This window comes from Manacus vitellinus, unplaced genomic scaffold, assembly GCF_001715985.3.
Source record: "Manacus vitellinus isolate BGI_N305 unplaced genomic scaffold, ASM171598v3 scaffold_0_pilon, whole genome shotgun sequence".
NCBI classification, from domain to species: domain Eukaryota; kingdom Metazoa; phylum Chordata; class Aves; order Passeriformes; family Pipridae; genus Manacus; species Manacus vitellinus.
The window spans coordinates 48,590,242-48,614,328 of NW_021938789.1; the positions used below are offsets into that span (position 1 = coordinate 48,590,242).

The following is a 24,087-nucleotide window of genomic DNA, read 5'->3' on the forward strand; positions in this document are numbered from 1 at the left end:
AATACACATTTATAAATGTACCATATTCTACAGGAATTGAAACCATGCTCTATCTCATGCCCTTCAAAAGAAAGCCGTTTTCTTAAAACAAAATATCCTATGGGCAAAACTGCTACGGGCCTATTTTATTACAGTTCAGCTTCATGAAAAAATGAATCTGTCATGCACTTTCAAAATCTAAATCAAATCACATTCTTCCATATGCTTTGACTTAGAACTCAAGAAGAAAAGAAAACTGCAAAAAAACCCTCACTTCTGGGCTGGCGTCGTGACTTAAGATGAACCTGCTATTGTATAAAATGGAATTCAAAATTTAACTAATCTCTACTCACTCTGAAGTTCAGTTATTACCAAAGCTACATAAGCAGAACATGAAATAAAACATTAAGTTGTGGTTGAGAATCCATTAAAGGTACAGAAAGATTCAGAAATATTTTGATGGCCTTTGGAGGTAATGAAAGACCATTATTTTGCTGTATACATACTCCCTTCCTTTAATATTAGAGCAAGTTACGTACAAGACTTTCACATGATGAAGAAAGTGCAGCAAACACCAACAAGATGGTGAGGGGGGCTGGAGTGCACACTAAATGAGGAAAGGTTAAGAGAGTCAGCTTTGCTCACTCTTCCAAAGAGGAGAAGTGAGTCTCATTGCTGACCAGAGCAGCGTTTCCACTAGGAGGGTTCAAAAATTATGGAGCCAGGCTATCCTTAGGGATGCACAGTAATAGGATGAAAGACAACAGACAGAAGATAGAATACAGGAAATTGTGACTAGATATAAGAACTTTATTTATTTACTGACTTATCTTTTACCATGAGGATGGTCAAACAAAGGAACAGAGGCTCAGAGATGCTATTGGACACCCACCCTTGGAAATATTCACACTATGCTGGGACAAGCCCCTGAGTAACCTGCTGTATTTGGAACTGCTTTTAGCAAGAGATTGACAGAGAGACTTGCATAGGTTCCCTCCCACCTGTGTGACTCTGTGATCTAGAGGTCAGAGATTCTATCCGCCACAATCAGCCCAAAGTTTAATTGTAGAAAAACAGAGGTTGCTTGACATTTTGGTGGAAGAGAATGCAACTAAAAACAGTAAGGATTTTTCTGGCATGAAAGCATTCACAACTTCAATGCTGCACCTATTTGGCTCTCTGACCAGCAGGGGAAAAAGGACAAATCTGAATGGAGAATAAATCTGAGAATGTGGTCTCACCATGCAATAGTAGTATATAATTACTACTAAATTATAAAGTGTGGTAACAGCAATGCATGACATCCACATTCATACTAAATTAATTCAGTACAATTAAAGATGTTAGCATAAGCGGTGAAGAAAATGACAATTTTTATTCATTTAATGGATTGTTCCAATTTTCATGCAACACAAAACTGATTCTGCCATAATTTAGAAGGACAAAGAATATTTTTCACATTAAATTTTCCTTAGTTACCTTTGTTTTTATAGGATCCACATACAAAAAAGGATTAATGTGATTTTTTTAAGAAACTCCAAATGCTATACAAAAAAAATTGGAAATTAGAATACTAGAACTATCTTTTAAGGATGGTTCATTTTCATATTTTGCAAGCTATGTAATACGCAGTAATGAGAACATGTTATATCAAGCAATGTACCACAGGGACCACATATATGGACAGATACTCATGCTGGTCAATGGAACTAAAATTTTTTTTAATCTAGGCTTTTCAAGACTCTCCTAAAAAACAAAATTAGTCTGTTTTAATTTTTAAGTGCACTGAAACAACTTTGAGCGGAATATTTTGCATCCTTTAAAACAATAATGTGAGGTACATGGTAAAGTTGCTTTTGATTGAAGGATATTAAACCACTGCTTTTTCATAACCTCTACAGGCATCCTAAAAGGGTAACATCCTGACACTGAGAAAGGACCAATTTAAGACCTATTGCCTACCAGAAAGAGTCTTTTATCGCATATTATCAGGAAGAAGAACCTGGTATCACCAGCCATACCAAGTTCCCCAGTGACAAGGACATAAGCAGTACTCTTGGAAAACTATCTTCCTCTCTTATATGGAAGAGATAAAGTGTTTATGTATAAGCTACAGATGCACTGGAGATACAGCAATTCTGAATTTCAAATAAAAAAATATCTTTGATTATTTTGGTGAGCTTTATGTTGACATCACACCACTCAATACATGAATTTACTATCTTTTCAAATACAGAGTCTTGTACTAAAGTATGAAAAGTACCATAATAACATATTACCACTCACAGTCATAAGAGTTTAAAATCTAACTCAGTTGCTACTGAAAAAAGAGTGACTCAAGAGTTGGTATACAATGAGTATTCAGATAATGTAATCCTTTCTGATAGTCCAGATGTACTTTAACTGATTTGTGACAGAAAATCTCTTCACTGTCTGATACAACTCATTCTACCTGCTGCAGAAAAAAGCTCCTTTTAAATACATTTCAGAACTGATCTTTCATTAAGTTCATTATTAACAATGTCTAGGTGGTCTGTTACAGGATTATTACAGTAATCCACTGCAGTTTATCTCAATGAAGCAGTAGAGATTTAGCAGGGGGGAAAGTCCTCAGTAAATAAGAAGTTTGACTTTATTAGTAAAACATCTCTTAACCTCTGAAGTTGGAGAAGGAGCTGGTTCTTCAACTGGTAGTGCAGGATCTCCTTACAAGATGGGCCAGCACCCTCCACCTTCCAAATATGTATTTACTGTAATAAAAACATTTCAGAGGCAAATGTTATCTGTGACAAACTGTTGATTAGAAGCCTCAAAAGTTCTATTTTAATGACTAAAGACGATGTATTTCCTTTAAAGAAAATGTATTTCCTTTTATTCTGTAATATTATCAATGTACAATATTTCAGAAAAGCAATTTGGTCACTTTTAAATATGTGGCTCCTGTCTGAGCTCTAAATTTGCCTGACAAACACTTAGGCTATGTTCCCACTTTAATAAAACCATACTTGAAAACACTCCTGGGTACTGAAAGTCAGACAGCTTTAAAAAACTTCTGAAATTGTTTGAGCCAACCCTCACTCTTTCAAATGATTCCCTGGCATGGTTTGGTTGCCACTACAGGAAAATTGGATGGAACCACTCCATTCTAGAGGATGTCAGTGGTGCCGATGTGCACTAAAGTACCATCCTATGTAGATGCCACCTCAAATCTCTAAGTATGGTTATCACAGAATATGCTGAGTTGGAAGGGATCCACAACAATCATCGAGTCCAACTCCTGGCCCTGCACAGGACCATCCTCAAGAGTCACACCATAGGTCTGAGAGTATTGTCCAAACTGTGTCAGGGTTGGTGCTGTGACCATTTCCCCAGGGAGCCTGTTCCAGTGCCCAGCCACCCTCTGGATGAAGAACCTTTTCCTAATATCCAACCTAAACCTCACCTGAAACAGCTTCAAGCCATTTCCTCAGGACCTCCCACTGATCACTCTCATTTCTAATTGATAAAAAATCCAGAAGCTACAATACCCACATTTAGTAAAATAGTAGTGCCATTAAGACAGATTTCTATTTCAAAAGCAGTCTTTATTGAAACAGTATGATAGTATTAAAATAATCAATCAGTGACTTTTAGCATTTTAACAGCCTCTATAAATCTAATGCAACTGCATGTTTACTGAGAAAGAGACACAGTTATGCAGCTCTTTTGAAAGCTTCTTCCAACAAAGAAGGTAGAACAAAACCAATGTTATGTCAAAGAATTTTTAAAATATTCTACTAAAAAGAAAAAAAAAGTAAAGAACAGGGGAAAAAAAGGATAAAAAAGGAAAAGAAAGAGGACTCAAAGATAAGGATTTGCAACTTGAGCTCATTTAAGTTATTCTTCTTTCTTACTGATCCTCAGATCAATGATTTGAAGAGCTTATGGTAATTTGAACTTCACTTACATAAAGATCCCCAGATTATGTGGACTTTAATCTTCTTAGTTTTCATCAGCAGTGCTCAAGATGTTGGTATAGAAGAATTAGCCTAAACTAATACAATTGGTTCCCCTGAGTCTGCTTTTCTTGATACCAGCTTAAAGAAGAGAACCCATGTAACGCTGTTGGCATCAGAAAGGCTCTGCAAGCAGAGCAAAAGACCGCAGACTCTATGGGAAGAGCAGAACATACCTTCTTTCTTCCCTGAGGGCTTATCTTCTAAAGCAGGGTCTTAGATAAAGCCTTAAATCACTTATTTCCAGTGTTTGAGTGTGCAACTTTATACGTTTATATTCCTAAATACAGATAGCATGTGTGTATATATATATGTGTGCATTTTTATAGATATATGTATATTTACATATATTTATATATGTTCTAGAAGTCATACACACACTCATATATAAACACATAAAATTGATCCTCATAAATATTTCAGAAAAACTAAAAGTTCTTATTTGTCCATAACTTGGCCCATTAGAAACATACGACCTTTTACATTAGAAGAATGTTTTTAGTTCCATACAGAGGTTATATCCTGAAATCCTTCCTCATACAAATCTAGAGAGCCTTCAATCCACACATCTTCCTCCCATCCAGAATTTTCTGTTTTATCACCAACAATAAAGAGATTTTTCCTCCTTTAGAAAAATCACTAATTCCTATTTAGATAAAAGTCCCTCAGTTGGACCATGTAAGGCACATCAGAGCAACTACTTCTGATTTTTAGAAAAAAATCTGTCTACCTCAAACTCTTCCAAAATTCAATTCAAAGCACTCTGTGGCTCTCTTAAAATGATGAACATTACCTTTCAAACCCTACTATCATCCCAGACTGAATCTTAATCCCTGAGTGATCTCTTACTAATCTCATCTAGTACGGAGACATGTTCTATCCCAACCAGTTTAGAACTGAAATATATGGACACATTTTGGAAAAAAAAAAAAAAGAAAGGCCTCTCACCATATCTAGCAGAACTGAGGCACAGATTTTTAAAAGGATGTTCCTAAATATTCTAATGGGCACATAATATAATGCACTGCTGGATGCCTAAATGTTCTGAAGATCTAGTCAAGGAGGATAAAAATTGACAAACTCCTCACTCAGGTCTGAAAATATAGCCTTTGCAATACTGAGAAGATAAAAAGGTAACCAGAACATAAACACTTGGCTAATTACCCATATTAGCATTCTTTAGCATCAAAATTTATACCTCTGTCTCACACAACTCTGCATTACTTCTGTTCTAACAGAGAATGCTTCAGAAGCTACAGGGATAACATCTCAGAATATTAAACATCACTGTGTCATAAGGTACACTTTGTTTGACATTTTACAGCTTTTAGAACTAGGTATCATTTACTAGTACTCTGATGTTATGATTTTTCGAGGTCAGCCTTTTAGAAAAACAGTGTTCAGTATCTGTCACTATGACACTCTCCAACCACACAGGAGTGTACACACAAACTCTAATGGCTAATGCTGCTGTAAGTTAAGCGACTAGCAGCCTCTTCCAGTACAACTACTTTTCTCTCTCAGATTTATACCACAGTCATCCTTTGGGCTAGAATCTGGTGATCATGAACTATGGCACCAAATTAAAGAATTAAAAAATAAAAAAAAATCCCTCCATCTTTCAGCTGCAGGTAAAGTACAGCTGATATGGCCATGTCAAGCATTTCTTTCTCTAAATTCCACAAGAATCGAGCTCTCTGTTTATATCCCATGATCTAGCATGCAATAGCACAGCACTTCAGATTTCAGTCCTTTTCTTCCTCTTGTAATCTATTAGGAAAATTTAAATGTGCTAAAGTAAGATAATTCAAACACTACAGAGCAATCAGATAATGTTCAAAAAATAGCTACTTGGGAAAGACCAGTGAGGCTTTTTTGCTTTCAAGTACTAACAGTGCAATAGTAAATAAAGCATTACAGACAAACCAGGAAAAGTAAATGATGATGGCTGGGCATTGACACTTTGGTACTTTGAGTATTTAAAAATTTTTATTACACCCCTCTCCTCCCTTCCCCCTCCAAAAAAACAACAGCAGGGGATCATTCTTGAAACTATGGTAAAATTAGTATACAAAATATAAATTTCAGATTAATTATGCACACAAGCAAGCAGTAACTCACAACACATCTCTGGCTGGGATACAAACAAAAGAAAGCATTCCTGTCCCTGTCCATTGCAAGGGAGCTGGAACTAAATGATCTTTAAGGTCCCTTCCAACCCAAACCATTCTGTGATTCTTTTATTTGGACAAAAGATAAATCCATCCCCAGTCACTGCAGTGGTTGTAAACACTACTTCTGACGGGACACTGCCTCAGTACAGATTAAAGCTAAAGACACTTGGTGTTCTCTACAAATCTCACTCCAAATGCACTCCACGGAAGTGACCGACTCAGCTGACCTGGGACTAGAACCACAAAAACTAATCCATTAATGACAGCCACTGAAGTGTGCCCAGAAAACTTCATAGTACTGGGGGAAAAGGAGAAATATAAACCCGTTTTGCCACTGTCACCTTCTGGATCAAAGCAACATTTTTCTTCACCTTTGCTCTTTGATCTAAACGCTTGAGTCTTGCCTTTAGAAAATGTGAAAATGGAAAATAAAACTCTCAAGTTTTTATAAGGTTAAAAAAAAGTTTAAAAAAGCTGGAAAATCACAATGGATATCGGATACGACGACCGTCTTCCAAAAAGCACAAATGAAAGTACATTCCCTTCATTCAGTTACCAAAATAGGTAGTTTCCATTAATTAAAAGCAAATTGTCAAATACTTCCAACAACAAGTCAGTACTTTTTGCTATCAAGGCTTTTCAAACTTCTGCTCAAAATTAGGTACATTTTAAAATGGGGGAAAAAGAAAGAAAAAAGCATTTTCTGTGCCTAACAAGAAGCTGCTGAACAATCACATCTAAATTCAGAGGATACATCCAGCTACTTTACACAGCAAATTTGATTAATACGTCAGGAGGAAACTGCAACTCTAAAACCCATCCTATTTCATTATCACATAAAATAGTTGGAACCTAACGTTAACATTAAAAGAGCTTTTATGTTAAATCTTTTTTTATGTCCAATAAATGAAAGCACGCAATGGATTTAGGGACATAATTCATGAAGAAATCCAGAACATGTAGTAACTATATATCCATTCCTAAAAGACAGCAATCTACCAGAGGGGTTTTTTTAATGCTTATATTGTATTCTTCTATAAGGTTTGTAGGAAACATTATGGAAGCCTGATCTACACAAAAGAAAGAAAACAACATGAGAAATCCAGCACCAGTGCTAATTAATTTCTCTAGTGAAATTTGCAGACAAAAACATATTCATACAACAGTTCCAAATAATCTGTTTTCTTGATGAGTAATGGTGTCTATGCATGTCCACATATATATTGTTTATATTATCAAGGAGACCCAGAATATCCTCGGTACGAAGGGATCCATGCGGATCACCAAGGCCAATCCCTGACTCCACACAAGTCAACCTGAAAGTTAAACCATGTATCTAGGGAAGCTGTGGAACTTACAAAAAAAGAGTAGTGTTTTCAAGCTAAAAGCAAGACAGAAATCTTCCTCAGTCCATTCAGGGATGTAAAATCTGTTGTTTCATAATCAACATTGTCAGGCAGATTTAGATAAGAAACAATAAGTAAAAAAAAAGTTAAGAAGTTAAATAATATACACTTTCTGGCCTCCGGCCAAAACTGATCATAAATAAAGTGTATAGAACAGAATAAATAAACTTCCTTTTAGTATAATCGTGCAAAAGCTATTCCAGAACTGTAGGTCTAACACTTGAAGTTAAACCTTTAGCTCTATGAAGAATGCCAGGTACCAGTATGAAACAAACAGCTCACATTCAGAAGTACATCATCTTAAAATAAGAGTCTGAGAGCTTCACATTCCCAGGAATGACTGACCTTCCAAAGGTTCAAAACCTCACTTTTTCCCTGGAGTATTGCACAGCTCAAGCTATTAACTTACAAAAACTGTCATTGGCATAAACAGAGGCAAATAACTTACTAAGAAAAATTTCCAGCTGTACAGGGGGATGAAAGTTTTTAAGTTATGGGATCCTTCATGTGTTGTTTCCTTGGGAGCGTCCTCTCAAACAACCAGAGCGCTTGTATTTATTCAAAAAGGTTTCACTTACAAGGCAGGTGTTGTAATGTCTGCACTTGGAATTTAATTAGTGAAATTAAACCCATCCAACAGCGTATGCTCAATTTTTTAAACAAAGGCATCAGAGACCAAACAAAAAGCAAGCAATAAGCTAATGAATGTGTAAATTAACCTAATTACTTTGTTCCTACATGACATAATCAATCACTAAGTGCCACAGCAGAAATGTGCTATTATATGATACGGTAAAACTAGCCCACCTACAGGAGACTTCTCTGACTTTTCTGATTGTAAATAACTCATTAAAATAATCAGAATATTTAGTTTGATTTGACTAAAGCACTGCAGTAGTGCTTTTCATACTGTCCTTTTATAGAAGAAAACATTTCTCCTCACTCCTTTTCCCTCTAATGTGGCCTGCTGTGAAAAAGTAAATCTAATGAATTGGCAAACTGAGGCCAGAGGCAGATGAAAAAGAGACAGTTTCTGTTTTGGTTAACTCTGGAGGACTAAAGCTCAGAACTCTGAGACATATTGAAGTATCTCTAAATATTTATTTGCACATCATCACACAGAAGGAAGTAGCATGCTAAAACTTCAATACTAGCTCAGCTACTCCCTGCTCACAATATTTTTGTGTTGATGCAATGTTACTTGATATATAAGTGCTTACACATTTAAGTCCCATCAGGAGCTTCACTCTCTCTACCATGCCTCACCTCTCTTTCAGGACGTTACGTCCCCTGCCTTTTAATGTTGTTTTTTTAGACTATTGTATAAAAATTCAATGTTTACTTCAGCTGTTCACTTTTCTGCTTGTTACATTCTCTAGTTTGGGGACTTGCACGGCTGCTGGAGCCGCACGCGGTTTGCTGGAGATCTCCCGGGAGGCGAATCAGCTGACTATGGGGCGGAACCCAGCCCATCCACGAGGGATTTAAAGGGCTGCTGGGAGGGCGGCAAACCGGGACGTGGTACTGCAGTTAGCGAGGCAGTTCGGGCAAGCAGGAGGGGCACAGCCACCTCCCAGCTCTCTCGGGCGAGCTTTTATTTTCTTTTCTTTTTTTTTTTTCTCCCTGAAACTCAACTAAAGCCAGCAATGGTTTCCAAAAAAAGCGAAAGCCGTTGGTGCTGCTGTTATCGCAAGGATGCGTTCACACAGACGGAACCCCCCAAGAAGGACACCAAGACTGTTCAGGTCTCTGGCTGCACAGAGCGTTTGAGCCTGGCGTTAGTACCAGGGGACAGTGTGAGTGGGGTCTGTGTGCGATGCGAGCAGGTGAATGATTTGCTGTGCCTGGTGGCAGAGCTCAAGGAAGAGGTAGAGAGGCTAAGAAGCATTAGGGAAAGTGAAATGGACTGGTGGAGTCACACCCTTTTGCCCCAAAAAGAAGTCCAGGAGGAGACGGTGAAGCCCTGCCCCTCCTGTCATCAGGCAGATGGAGCAAGCCAAGTAGATCGGGGGGGATGGAAACAGGTCCCTAATTAGAGAGGTAAAAGAATCCCCTCCCACCCCCCATGACCTCCCCGGGTGCCCTTAAAGAACATGTATGAGGCCCTGGACCCAGAGAGTCAGGTAGAGGACAGTCAAGAGGAAGATCTATCTGGAGGGTCTCCTCGTTGCACCCTCGTCTACCAGACGGATTACAACCACAGCTATAAAGAAAAAAACAAGGGTAGTTGTGGTCAGTGACTCCCTTCCGAGGGGAACTGAGGGCCCCATATGTCGACCAGACCCGTCCCACAGGGAGGTCTGCTGCCTTCCCGGGGCCCGGGTGAGGGATATTAATAGGAGACTCCCTGAGCTAATTTGGCCCTCAGATTATTATCCATTGTTGGTAGTCCAGGCTGGCAGCGATGACATAAATGGAAGAAGTACCAGGGCGATTAAAAAGCACTTCAAGGCACTCGGTAGATCAGTAAATGGGACAGGAGCACAGGGGGTGTTTGCCTCAGTTCCTTCAGTAGCAGGGATGAACGAGGAGAGGAGTAGGAAAACTCATCAATAGGTGGCTAAAGGATTATTGCCACCGGTGGAATTTTGGTTTTTTTGACCAATTCCATGGCAAATTCCATGGTACCTAGTCTCTTCAAATCAGATGGACTTCATCTGTCTACAGGGGGCAAAAGGACTCTAGCCCATAAGTTGGCGGGGCTGATCATGAAGGCTTTAAACTAGGTTTGAAGGGGAAAGGGATGGAAATTGGGCTCTCCAGAGAGAAGCCTAAGGGTGGAAAGCCCGAGTTAAGAGTGAAACCAGCAGCCCAGCTGAAGTGCATGTACACCAATGCACGCAGCGTGGGTAACAAACGAGGAGCTGGAAGCCATCGTGCAGCAGGAAAGCTGTGATGTAGTCGCCATCATGGAAACGTGATGGGATGACTCGCATGACTGAAGTGCTGCCATGGGTGGCTACAAGCTCTTCAGAAGGGACAGGAAAAGTAGGAGAGGTGGAGGGGTGGCTCTATATGTTAGAGAGTCTCTTGACTCTGTAGAACTTGAAGTCAGCAACAATAAGGTTGAGTGCCTGTGGATCAAACTCAGGGGGAAGGCCAACAAGGCTGACATCCTGGTGGGAATCTGTTACAGACCACCCAACCAGGATGATGAGGATGATGAATTATTCTACAAGCAGCTGGCAGATGTCTCAAAATCGCCAGCCCTTGTTCTCATGGCTGACTTTAACCTGCCGGATGTCTGCTGGGACAGCAGAGAAGAGAAGAGGCAGTCTAGGAGATTCCTAGAGCCCATAGAGGATAATTTCCTGCTCCAGCTGGTAAATGAGCCTACCAGGGATGGGGCCCTACTAGACCTTCTGTTCTCAGAGAGGGGTTCGTGGGAGATGTGGTGGTCACAGGCCGTCTGGAGCACAGTGACCATGAAATAATAGAGTTTTTGATACTCAGAGATGCAAGGAGGGCCATCAATAAAACATCTACGCTGGACTTCTGGAGGGCAGATTTTGGCTCTAATCAGCTTTATGTTCGTCCTCTGGACCTGCTCCAACAAGTCCATGTCCTTCCTGTGCTGTGGACCCCAGAATTGGATGCAGTGCTCCAGGTGGGTCTCACTGGAGCAGAGTAGAGGAGCAGAATCACCTCCCTTGCCCTGCTGGCCAAACGTTTTTTGATGCAGCCCAGGATACAATTGGCTTTCTGGGCTGTGAGTGCACACTGCCAGCTCATGTCCAGCCTCTCATCCACCAGCACCTCCGAGTTGAGTCCTTCTCAGCAGGGCTGCTCTCAGTCCCTTCATCCTCCAGTCTGTACTGATACTGGGGGTTGCCCTAACTGAGGTGCAGCACCTTGCACTTGGCCTCATAATTAAAAGAGTAAAGTTAACATGCCTAGGAATAAAAAGGTTTTTTCTGTCTGGACCTGTAATTAGATATGTAATTAGTCTGGAATGTCTCAGCTTTAGACTAATGTCACAACTTCAATACAATATACAACAGAACATACTGTGTTCAGAGCTGGTCTCTGTGCCTCATTTGGATGGATGGCCTTCTTAAGGCTTGCACAGAGGTGTAAATACCCATCTCCTGAAGCCATACCTCTGTTTCCAGCATGGGCCAAGGTGAATGCAATCTCATCTTCTCTTTTGTGCACACTGAAGGGTATTTGACATTTAAAAGCAGATAACACTGGCTAGCAGCAAAGGGGAAGGTTTCTATTCACACTAAGCCACATAAACAGCAATCACTATCTTTGTTCAATTGTCTTGTAAACAAAGTCCAGAATGCAACTACTGCTCTGTCCAAAGATGGTAAAAATGATAAAAGTCTTCCTCTCCTCTGTGACATATCCCAGGAGGGACAATCTCATTCCACTGAATACAGTTAGGGGAACTGGTCAAAAAGGGATAAAGTTCATTTCTTCTGACAGGAGTGATACATTTTATACAGTTGACACGTGCTGTTTTTCACTGGCTTTGTGAGGAGTTGAGATAAAGATGAGTCAGATACCAAATTACCTATTTAAAAAATCTTGATGCCACAAAACCATAGGGAAGTTAGCAGCATTCACTTAAATCCACAGTTCTTAGGCCACAAAAATCAAAATGTCATGCCTTTCAGTCTGCATCTCATCATCTATCAAGATTTTTACCACCTAACTAAATAGTTCTTCTACTCGTTATAATAACAAGTTGATGTAAACTGTATGATCAAAGCTTCAGACAGGAAAGAGGGCACAAAATATGGCATGCAGAATGCATATTTTTAGTTATTTCTTTGAGTGGCCAGGAATTATTCATATTCCTCTGAGGCAACAGAGGAGAGTAGGGATATCTGTCCTTGAATTTTTTTGATTCCATCTCACTTATTTGGGCTCCTAATATTCCACAGTCTGTGTACCTGCATCTCCCACACTTAACACCTGGCAGTAACCTCTCAAAACTACTACAGAGGTGTTTCCACGAAGGAAGATTATCTCCTTACGCACACCCCCAGCAAGCCACCCCTTTCTCCTAAAAGGTTTCATGCAGGCAGCATAATAAATTGATGTTAATTAAGCACAGTCAAGCTAAACTGACAACAGAGTGATTTAGAAGGTACTTTGACCATCATTAGTATGAGGGTTTCAACAAAACTCCAAGCATAAGGTGTAAGTTTTTCTCCCTTCCAACAGAACTACTGTCCATCTTTAAGTAAAATATATTTTCAGCTTGTCCAGGGTCATACGACAAAACACAATATTTGCCAGCAAAATCTGGCAGCAGACAATTAAATAAGTTTTCCCTTACAGACATTTTTATTCATTCTAGAAGCAGAATTTTTAAATTTCAGTATCATTCGTCAGACAAAATGAACCATGATGGGCTGAACCCTGCATTTTTTTTTTACAAAACATCAGTCATCAAGCTTTTTTGTTTAATTTTCAAGAACAAATACAATGTTGGAAAAAGATAAGGAAACAGAAATGCCTAGATCAGAGCACAGTTTAAGCAAAAATCTCTTCTAAATTACTTTCTAAGTCCTGTAATATTACAAATTGCTTTTAGAAAACAGAAAATAGAGTAAGAAATAACTAACTCAATGCAGATCATTCCTCATTCATCCCATCACTTCACTCCTGGATAAAGGCTGCCACAGGAATAACTAAGAGATGAATGAAGCAACTCATTTAAATGAAGGCAAAAACTGTAAGACAGACAACTAACACCTTTATCCATGTGCCAGAAAACAGAGGAAAGCCAGTCCTACTGGACCTCTGATTTGCATTTGCACAACTCTACAAAATGCAGGGTGAAAGGCAGGAGATTTTCATGCTTCCTCTTCGGGATAAGCTACTTGAGTTTTTCACATGCAAAACTTGCATGGCACAAGTCATGTACTTTTGCCAGAGCAATAATAAAGAGGAGAGAAAATGTGAAAATGTAAAGCTGATGCAACAGGAATATTAACCTCATTTTTAAAACAAAGTAAGGATAACCAAAGAAATAATTACAATTCCCATGCCTTTAAGTGGAACACTAGAAGCCTGCACTTTGCAAATTGTGATCAGCTCACTACTAACAGAGAGAAATCCTGTGGATCCTACAAGGACAATTAGGCTACATAAGAATAAATGATCACCCCTTCAGAACATGAACAGAGAATTCATTTGCATACTTACAGCAGACACTGCACTATCAATATAATTGTTGAGGCAGCCACTGAAACAAGCAAAAATTGTAAGGAAGAAAGTTTAAGATGGTGTATCTTTATTAGCATCCACTATTCCTTGTTTTCATCCTGCTTGGTTGACTAAGTGAGACAACTGGTAATGTTATTTGTATAGATGACATTTTTCCCCACAGCATCATCTAAAACAACAGGCTGAGCATTCTATACTTAATTATGTTATTTCTCATTTTTTCTGTGCTACAACTTTTTTGGAAAAAAAAAAAAACTTTGGCATTTTAATCAGCATTAAATTCCAGTACCCCAAGACACAGTGGGTAACTACAATTGAAAATAACAAAAGTGATAAAATAGCAATTCCACACCTTGACTGATATATTTATACCTATCTCTCTATACTCATCTCTGAAACAGTGAAAGCTGTGGAAGCTTGGAAAATAAATACATACTCTTTATCCATAAAATTCCTGGAATTTAATCAACTAAACCAAACCATAAGTGCTTTTTTTTTATAAGCCCATAAGGTTATCAATAGAAACAGGTGCAAAATGAGTGTTAGAGATGTGTGGTAGCCAGTAGTTTTGTCATTTTGTTAATATTTGGTACATGATCCCTCTTTCACTCTTGATATTGACAGCAAAAGCAATTAAAGCCTTGGATAAGCACAGTGCTTAATTCAGTATGCATATGGTAAAAAACACATAAATCTATTTGCTCTAAAATACAAATTTCTCCTTCTAAACTAGACAAAAATCTCTTCAAGTTTGAACAGCACATTGTCCAGTTTAAGAGCAGAAATTTAGAAACGTCAATTACAAATAATACCTGGGGCTACTGCTCTTAAATTAGAAATATTTGGAATTTCAATAATAATATAGGCAAGACTTCTACTTTATATCCCCACTTAAGTTGGCACATTTTATCATCACACTAAACTATTCCTTAAATGTGAAAAGGAAGTACTAAGCCTCTCATTAGCACTACAGGCTACAGAGGCAGTGATTTCATGGCAGTCATACATCCAAATGTTGGTAATAACATCTCAAATATATCTTGAGAAGCTTTTAGAGAGGAAGGCAAATAACGCAGAGTGAATGTATAAGGAGGTACTGTTGAAGGACATCCTCTTCCCAGCCTGGGGGACACTGTTTCACCTGTGTTTCAGCAGTCTATCTCTGTGTATGTTCCAGCTAAGGAGGAGATCAAAAGCAATTGCATATTCTGCTGAGGTATTTCAGAGCTTATCACACTACTTGTGTAACTTCAGCTGTGGTCTCTCCTGACTCTCTCCACTGAATTTCAAATTTCAACATTTAAGTGGAAGAAAAAATCCATTTTCAGTCAGCTTGCTGTCAGTAATTGAAGTCACGAAGCAGAGTTAAAGCAGGGGACTTTTGAAAAAGGTCTTCTATGAAAAAACCTGAAGAGTAGGGGCAGCTGTTACTCTGGGGATTGTAGGGCCCATCACTACTAGAACATTAGCAGGTCAGCTTGGTCAAGTCATTTTATTCATGTGTTAAAGGCCCAATGGATACGTCAATGCCAAACCCAACACCTCAGGACATCACAATTGGAAGTGTATTGTCCCAGCACAGTGGTCTCAAGGAAGGGAGACGCAGACAAAGTGTGAATCCATCCCAGCTAAAACCGGTAAGAGCTGCTTCTGCTCTAGGACTGAAGTAAGCCCAATATATTTTTGAACTGATATTCTGAAGCTCTAGAAGAGTATTGCCACTAAGATGTTTTTATTGCCTCCCTGTATTTCATGGTTGTAGAAACTGGGAAAAAGATTTACGTATGTAGAAGAAGGAGCTTCATGTATCACAGTGCTGGGCTCTACCTGATGTGCCAAAGGCTACTGCTGATGAAGGCAATGCTTTAGGTGAAAAAACAACTTTCACTTATGTGTGTGAATCTTACCCAACCCATCTCAATATGTATTCACTGCATGAGGTAATTAATGCTGTTTCTTGACTGATCAAAGATTCCTGTCACAGGTGCACAAATTGCATTTAGATGGCTGAGAGCAGGAGAAAGCTCTTCGCCACCCGCAGCATCGATGCAGAGGCTCAGGTGAAAACATAAGGACAAGAGAAAAAGGCCATATAATTAAAAATACTCCCTTCCTCGAGGACTTGTATGTGGAAAGCAGAGGGTATAGAAAAGTTATCACCTCATTTTGTGCTGCTAATCCCCAAACTATCCTTCCAAACGCATTCCAGTAATGCCAGACAGATGGCAAAGAGTGATTTCAGTGGTTCTAGGTGAACACACCTGACTAAAAGCCTTATTACTCATTTGTTTCCTTGATTCTATCAAAGACATTCAATAACAATTTTCCTAGCTAGTGTTTTTAACTTTTTACTTATACTTCCCCCCCTTGCTCTTGCTTTCAAGAGACAAAACTTTGCAAATGGACAAAGAAGCTTTTGCATCAGAACTCACTGGGCCAACACAGTTGTAAGAAAATATAAATATTGCTTGAAGATCTTGAAGTGACACTTTTTCCTGCTCTTTAGCGAGAGTTACTTGGGGGCAAAGAAGGACAACTAAAGGGTATTTTTTGCTGCCTGAATGCAAAAAAACAGGAAATACTTCTTCTGTTTTGGATATTTTTTCCAAACTTTCAATGATGAGACCTGTTATTGCTGCATTTTGAAAATCCTACCAAGCATCAAAGCCCAAGAGCCACACCACATTACCAATCCACTACTGACCACTGCTTCCTAGTAGAAATAATGATTGGAAAGACAAATAAACATCAAACCAGACATTTCATAAGGAAGTGGAGCATAGAAGCTGAAATAAAAACCCTCACCAAAGGACTAACAAATAAATAAATACACAATGAACCAGTCATGGAAAAGAAAATCAATAACTGAGAATGAAATTTACAGTAAGAGCAATTTAACACAGAGAATGACAGTTCTGAAGAGCAACAGAAAAGAAGTGTAAATATGAACAATATATCAAGTACCCATGCCTTACTTTATCACTCATGACCACCCAAAAAAAGAGAATAACAACCCTATTTTTCAAACTACATGTCCTGGTCCTACAGTCCAAGTGCATGTAAGTGACAGGATAAAGTAGACTAAATATAGGTATGTTAAGCTCAACTTCAGTTTAGCCCCACCTGTGATATTACATAGTTCCAAGCAGACTGAGTAAGAACCACAAGGTAAGCCTACAGCTGCAGGTAAGTCCTGACTGACAGCTAGGAATAATGGGGAATCACTGTTACTGACACACAGATGAAAAACTCGGGCATAGACAGATTATGTTTTTCATCAAAACTGACTTGAAGAAGTGTCATTTGTGAACCCCAGCTGGCAACTAAGCATCACACATAACCCCCCACCAGCAGGATGAGAGAAATAATGGAAGAGTCAAAATAAGAAGAACCTCATGGGTTGAGATAAACACAGTTTAATAGGTAAAGCAAAAGCTGTGCATGACAGCAAAGCAAGGAATGCATTCACTGCTTCCCATGGGCAAGCAGGTGTTCAGCCACCCCCAGGAAAGCAGGACTTCATCACACAAAATTGTGACTTGGAAAGACAAACACCATCACTCTAAACGTCCCCACTTTCTCCTTCTTCCCCCAGCTGTACATATGAGCACGATGCCAGATGATCTGGAATATATAATCCTTGGGTCACCTGAGGTCAGCTGTCCCAGCCATGTCCACTTGTGCACCCTTGTGCACGCCCAGCCCCCTCGCTGGTGGGGTGGTACAAGAAGCAGAAAAGGCCCTGACATTTTGCAGTTGCCACTCAGCAGTAATTAAATGTCCCAATATTATCAGCACCATTTTCAGCACAAATACAAAACATAGCTCAAAATCAGCCACTGTGAAGAAAATTAACTCTACTGCAGCCAAAACCAGCATGAGAAGTATGAGGTCAGATCTTGAAACAGAAAGCAAGGCATTTCAATGAGACAAGCAAGTTAATATGTGAAAAACGGTTAACAAAAATTGTGCTTATTTGTATTTGGGCATAGAGAGAAACAAAGGAAGAGTTTAACTGGCATTTTTATACCTTTTAATCCCTTAAGAGGAAAAAAAAAAGAAAAAGAAAGAAATCCTGATGAGAATGTGAAAGTCAGCACTAATTCATTACTTTTATGAAACCATCACTCTCAGACTTATTTGATTTCACAATACATTCCAGAGAGTTTACAAAACAAATCAGCTTTAGTCTAGAAAAACAAAATTAAAAACAGACAATTCAGCACAAGTAGTTCCTTCTCTAATGTTCCTTTGCTGTAACTTCTTTCAGATTACAGCCATCAGATTAATCTTTTAACTATAATGTAATATTTTTTGTTCATATCTAGAAATATTCATTTGTTTATTTTCTTTAAATACCCTCCTGCATAGTAGAAACAAAATGATGAAATACAAGTTACACATCATTCCTGCACATGGGGCAAAATGGGCAGAAGTAGCCACTCAGCTAAGGAGAATTTTTTAAAATAGAAATAACGTGGGGAAAGAAGAGAAGAAATTTATATATATGATAATAATCTTAGAAGGTTCCATTAATAGCTAAATGCTGTTGCAATTCTAATTGCATGATCAGTAAAATATTGTAATTTTATGAAGAAATTAATGGAAGATTCTCTGCCACACACTGTTTCTTCTCAGACCTGGCATTTACACCTATCTTTTTATATCCTTATAGTGAAAGTGCAAAAAAGCAGTAGGTGATACAAGCCACTCTATCCAATCTCATTTAGAACAAAATCCAATTATTTATTTCACTAATGTGAAAATCCTTTCTAGCCATTAATATTTTCATAAAGAGCCCAGTCTCCACTGTCAGAAAAATTTAAACCCCGGAGGGAACTTCTGAAGCATAAACAGGATTAAGATTTCTGGATGCTTTTTATGCAATGCATTTCATACCCCAGGATGAAAAATCTCAGTGTATGAACAGTTCCCATAAGCCTTTTCTATGCAGATGCTTTTCTATTTTATCCCACAGCACAAATACAGTATAAATAGCAATGACACAGTTTCAGCCTTCAAAATGTTAGCTTATAAAATAAATATTAAAGACCGCATAAAGGACACTTCCCATTATAATAATGTACAGCAGACAGCAAGCTTTGGTTCACTCCCTATGGAAAATGTGCCAAACATGCTCTTCTGTATAAAGTGCATAGCTGAAAAATTCAAATTGTGAAACTTTTGTTCTCCTGCATATAAATTGCCTTCTCAGTATTGTGTGCCAGAAGGGCTTGTTATGCCAAAAGGAGAGCAGTCAGGAGGAAAAGGAAACAGCAGGAAGTAGGATGTGAATTTGGTGTTACTCTAAAATGGATAGAATACATTTAGGATATGAAAATCAGTAAGACAAAGAATGGTGTAAGCTACTGCTGCAGCTACCAGATGCAGCAGGTATCTCTCAAACTGAGGCAAGCTTGGCAAAGTTGCTGCAATTCTTCCAAAATGAGATTGATGGGGCAATAGCCAGGTTGACCTGCTGGCAAAATACAAGAAAAAACTTTCCTCATGGTGATCTCCTCGCCTCATTCAGCAATGAACCATGAAGAGACATAATCACACAGACCTCAATTCTCCCAAATCTATAAGGCTGGCTGCACTTAAAAGGGTCATCTTTCAAAAAGTTCAGTTCTGTGTCAATTTTGTCAGTCTGCTCAACATTATCTTCGTACGCTTTCTCAGAGGAGAGGTGAACCTGAAATAGTCTACTGTTTCATTTTTCTTCATTTTATTGCTCACTTGTTACAGCAGCTGTTTAATACTACTTGAATGAGTCAATTTTTGACTGTAAAAGCAAGAGTTCCACTTTGTGTTGCAAATAAACAGTTGGAGCTAACTTTCTGGAGCCTCTTTTTCATTGAAAATGTTAAAAAAAACGTTTTCAGTATTGAATCAGACTAAACATACACTGAAAAATTCAAGGCAACCCATGAGTGGAGTCTGCTATGTCCTGTCATCACCATTGCTCTGGTGGTATGGAAACAGCAATTTAATTGTATGAAGTAAGTTTCTGCTTTGGACTAGTGTATGGCCACTGGAGCAAGTAAGGAACTCACTTCAGAGTTTCAAACTCTTTGCTTAGCTTTGCTTTCTGCTGTTTGCAGAAAGTGAGACTATGTTTTCTTTCCTGAACAAAAAAGTCAGTATATCCTAATTGTACAAACATTTTTAGAGGGTGTTTACCTCTACAAAGCCTAAATTTTAGTCACTGGCATGGGCATCACTTTTATGGCATCTAAATCTTATCAGAAACACACAGCTGGACAAGAGTTTAGCTCTAGCAGTGTGGATTTTGCTGCTCTTGGTTTCATCACTCTCAAAAGTGTTCAGAATGCATATTTACTGTCCCTTGAACACTGGCATGCCATCCCATGGCTTATCACTACTGAGCCTGGTTTTAACCCTTCCCTCCTTCAAATCTAGTTTCAATCCACTTCAATGAGCCCTGCTAACTCTTCTGTGAAGATCCTTTTCCCCTCATAGATTGGCGTGCCCTGTCTGTTGCAGCAGGCCTGGTGTCATGTAGACCAATCCATGATTAAATAACTCAAAATTCTGCTGGTGACACCAGTCATGGAGCCAGGCACTGATCTGCTCGGTCTTCCTGTTCCTTCCAACATCACTCTCTGCAACTGGAAGGATAGAGGTTTCACTACTTGTGCTCCTGCCCCTTAACCATTAACCTTATATTACATATAAGGAAGGGTAATTTTCTCTTGATTCATAACAACGAAAAAATAAAAAATTGAGCATTTACTCAAACACAAAAAGAATGACAGCTAATACAACAACAAATCCAAGAGAAAAGATATGCAGATGACTTTCTATTACTGAAATGGTCAAACTATTCTTCCTATACAGAAGCTTATTTAAATGGAACAGTACAGTGCATGTAAACTTTGTAGTCCACAAGGTTTGTTTGTTTTTTTTAATGAGTGAGAATTTGAAAAGTTTGATTCAGTGCAGGGAAATAGATTCAGCGATTACCAGAAAGTAGGGGCTAATCTATGAAATCCATACTACAATCCTAGCAGCATTCTTCAGGACTACTAGTTTATTGAAGAAAAAAGTTCTCTTAACAAAAAAAAAAATTCATTCTATATCAGGGAATGCACCTGAAAGGTTTCCAATAAGAAGTTTGGAGTTAGCTGGCTTTTAACAAACCATAACAACAGCTTCAAAATTATTAACATATTAACATCCTTTTTTTTCCCTGTCAAGTAAATCCTGTCTTTTTCTTCATGTTTCTTTCTTCACAGGAGGTATTAGACAGTGGTTAGAAAGAGAACATGGCAGGATGTAGCTGAACAAAGCCCAGTGAGAGGCAGTAAATCGCTTGCATCCTATTCCCCTTTTTGAGGCTTCTAAAGAAGGAATGAAGTAGGATGAATTTGTGCCAAGAAAGAGGTTAATCCTTAGCCTTATCTTTCCAAGTTTAAAATCCATTTCTAGGCTTAGTTCCTCAGGTTTGGATTAATCACCTCTGATTTAGAGTATTTTTTGTGGTTTTATTTCTTTTCCCTTTAGTTCCTTCCTCTTTACTTCTACCAAGTCTACATTGCCTATTTTCATCAACATCCTTTCGATTTCTTCCTTCATTTTCTTTCCTCATCTCCACTTCACAAAATGTAGCATTGTCTCCTACATTGCCAGTCCTGTGCCATCTGGTATCTTTCAAGAAAAAGGTACCACTGTGTCACATGAGTGGAATTAGAAATTTAACACGTTACAAACTTGTATCAGGTCTCTGACATTTTCCTAGGCCAGACTGAATCTACAACATCTAGTGACTTTGCAATCTTTATTTTTTTACCTTCCACTCTGTTCTTCTCATACCTAAACCTTTCTCTTTTAAAGTTCACAGATACCTTTCAATGTGAACTTGAATTGTCTCCTTTCATCACTGTATCCATTCCAGACTATATCACAACCTCCTGCTCTGCTCTGCATTGGTGCAGCCTCGCCTTGAATATTGTGTGCAGTTTTGGGCACCAAAATATAAGAAAGATATTAAGCTATTGGAGAGTGTCCAAAGGAGGGCAACAAAGATGGTGAAGGACCTCGAGGGGAAGCCATATGAGGAGCAGCTGAGGGCACTTGGTCTGTTCATCCTGCAGAAGAGGAGACTGAATGGAGATCTCATTGCAGTTACAACTTCCTTGTGAGTAGAAGAGGAGGGGCAGGCACTGATTTCTTCTCTGTGGGGAATGAAGTTGTGCCAGGGGAGGTTTAGGCTGGATATTAGAAAAAGATTCTTCACCCAGAGGGTGGTACATTGCTGGAACAGGCTCCATAGGGAAGTGGTCACAGCACCAAGCCTGACAGAGTCAAAGAAGACAATACTCTCAGGTCTGACTCTTGGGGATGGTCCTGTGCAAGGCAAAGGGTTGCACTCAATGATCCTTGTGGGTCCCTTCTAACTCCCAGGTGTGGCAGTGGAATACCTGACCAACACCTTCATTCTACCTCCTGATTACCTGGAGAGATAACCTGCATCTTTCATTCTACCAAATTCCCCTTACCAAAGACTTCTATACAGACCTTTATTTTCCAAGATTACAGCCATATTCATCACAAGCCAGTGTCTTCTCCAACTATGTTTTCCCTAAATGCCAAAACATTCCCAGTTGTCAATGCTGGAGATTACACACACCCATTTGAACAGTTCAACATGGGACTTCTGACCAGAAGGATTCCTTAGGGACTTAAGTGTTTCACAAGCAATTTGGATGAACAGTTCTGTATCAATATTAAACAATTCCTTTATCAATACCTAATTTGTCTAACTGGACTGAGAAAGAACTTCAGTTTAAGACTGAACTTCAGTTTAAGATCTGACTGTCTATGTGTAACCAGTGTTGTCCAATGAGCTGTTTTGAGAGAAAAGAGAGAGACCACTCATCTTGGTCTGATGCCAGTTCATAACGTTAACATGGGTATTTAACGCAATATTCAGCTAATCTGTAGCTTCTTGCTGTTGTGTTAATAAGGTGGTTTTAGTTTTTGCTTTATATATCAATAATATCTAAAACATCACTGGAGAGAGATTTTACCGAACATCCATAAAAAATGCTTTCTTACATTACCTTCCAATTTCACATTTCAGAAAGTTCAGCAATTTATCTTTAAATAGAAAAGAAAAACTAATCTAAACAAGGAAACGAAAAACCTACACAGCAATTTATAAGGAGATGCCTACAGTAATAGAATTTCTGTAATATACTATGACCTGAAATAGACTTCCATAAGCAGCAAAATAGCAGAAGTTTCAAAAGGATTTTCCTACAGATATTTTAAAGGCATCTGTTTTCTATTATATATATTATTAATGCAGTAATAACAGTAAAAATTTATGTAGCTATTTCCTTCCCACGACCAGAAAAAAAACAGTTTGGTGATGATCAGTTTTAAGTTGCAAATCATCAGTCTTGCAGTACAAAACTTCTGTGTATTAAGCCATCAGTAGTCCATGTGGAGACAAGGAATAGAGACAAAAAACTACATTGACATTTTTGATCCCTGACCCTTGTTCCCCCTCTTTCTCCCATATTTTTGCTTTCCACAGTTTGAAACCAGTCAAATGTTTCCACTTCCAGGGCTATGTTAACAAAAAAAAAAAAAAAAAATCCATTCCTTTCTCTTATTTTTCCTCCCACCATGAGCTAGAGGATTATGAAAGATGGCCAGTAAAGAAAGAGGCAAGAGATAACTGGTACAGGTAAAGCCAAAGCATCCAGGATACCAAGGTTTTAAACACTTCTTTTAAAGCTTAGCTTTCACTGCATTTCCCTCTTAAATTCAGCATTAATACAAAAGGAAAAGATTTGTACAGGCTGTAACTAATTCTTACCAGAAATGGAAATTGTCTAAAAAATTCTTCTAAACATCAGTGTTTCACAGGACTAATGGAAACCTGCAAAATAGTCTTTTATTTCTGCTTTACATTTCAAAAGACAACCCACCTTTTCACAAGAAATTTGAAAATCAGGTCACAGATAAAATTACTACCATGTCCAAACTGCTCTGAAATAATTTTCTGCCTTTTGATTTCTAGTTTCTTAAAGGTGCCACCTTGGATACTGTAAACTTACCTTCTTTACTTATAACCAAATGCATCTTATAGAACCATGACTCTTATCAGTAATGTCTTTTTTTTTTAACACACCTACCAAAATACTATATAACTTACACAAGGAACCATAAATCTTCTCTAATTATTGCAGAAATCTGACACATTTCCTGGAGTGCCTACTACACATTCGGAATATCTTCTGTGATGAGTCAACTTCACCTACCCAAGTTAATTACATTTTATCCTCTAGAGCTATTGCCTCAAAGCAACTCAACTCA

The 24,087-nt window shown here is 38.5% G+C and overlaps 1 protein-coding gene across 1 annotated transcript in view; it reads right to left on the reverse strand.

The window, feature by feature from the left end:
• CCSER1 (coiled-coil serine rich protein 1) overlaps positions 1–24,087 on the reverse strand; it is a 337,176-nt gene that overhangs the window by 146,992 nt on the left and 166,097 nt on the right. The gene's annotated exons all lie outside the window — the stretch shown is intronic.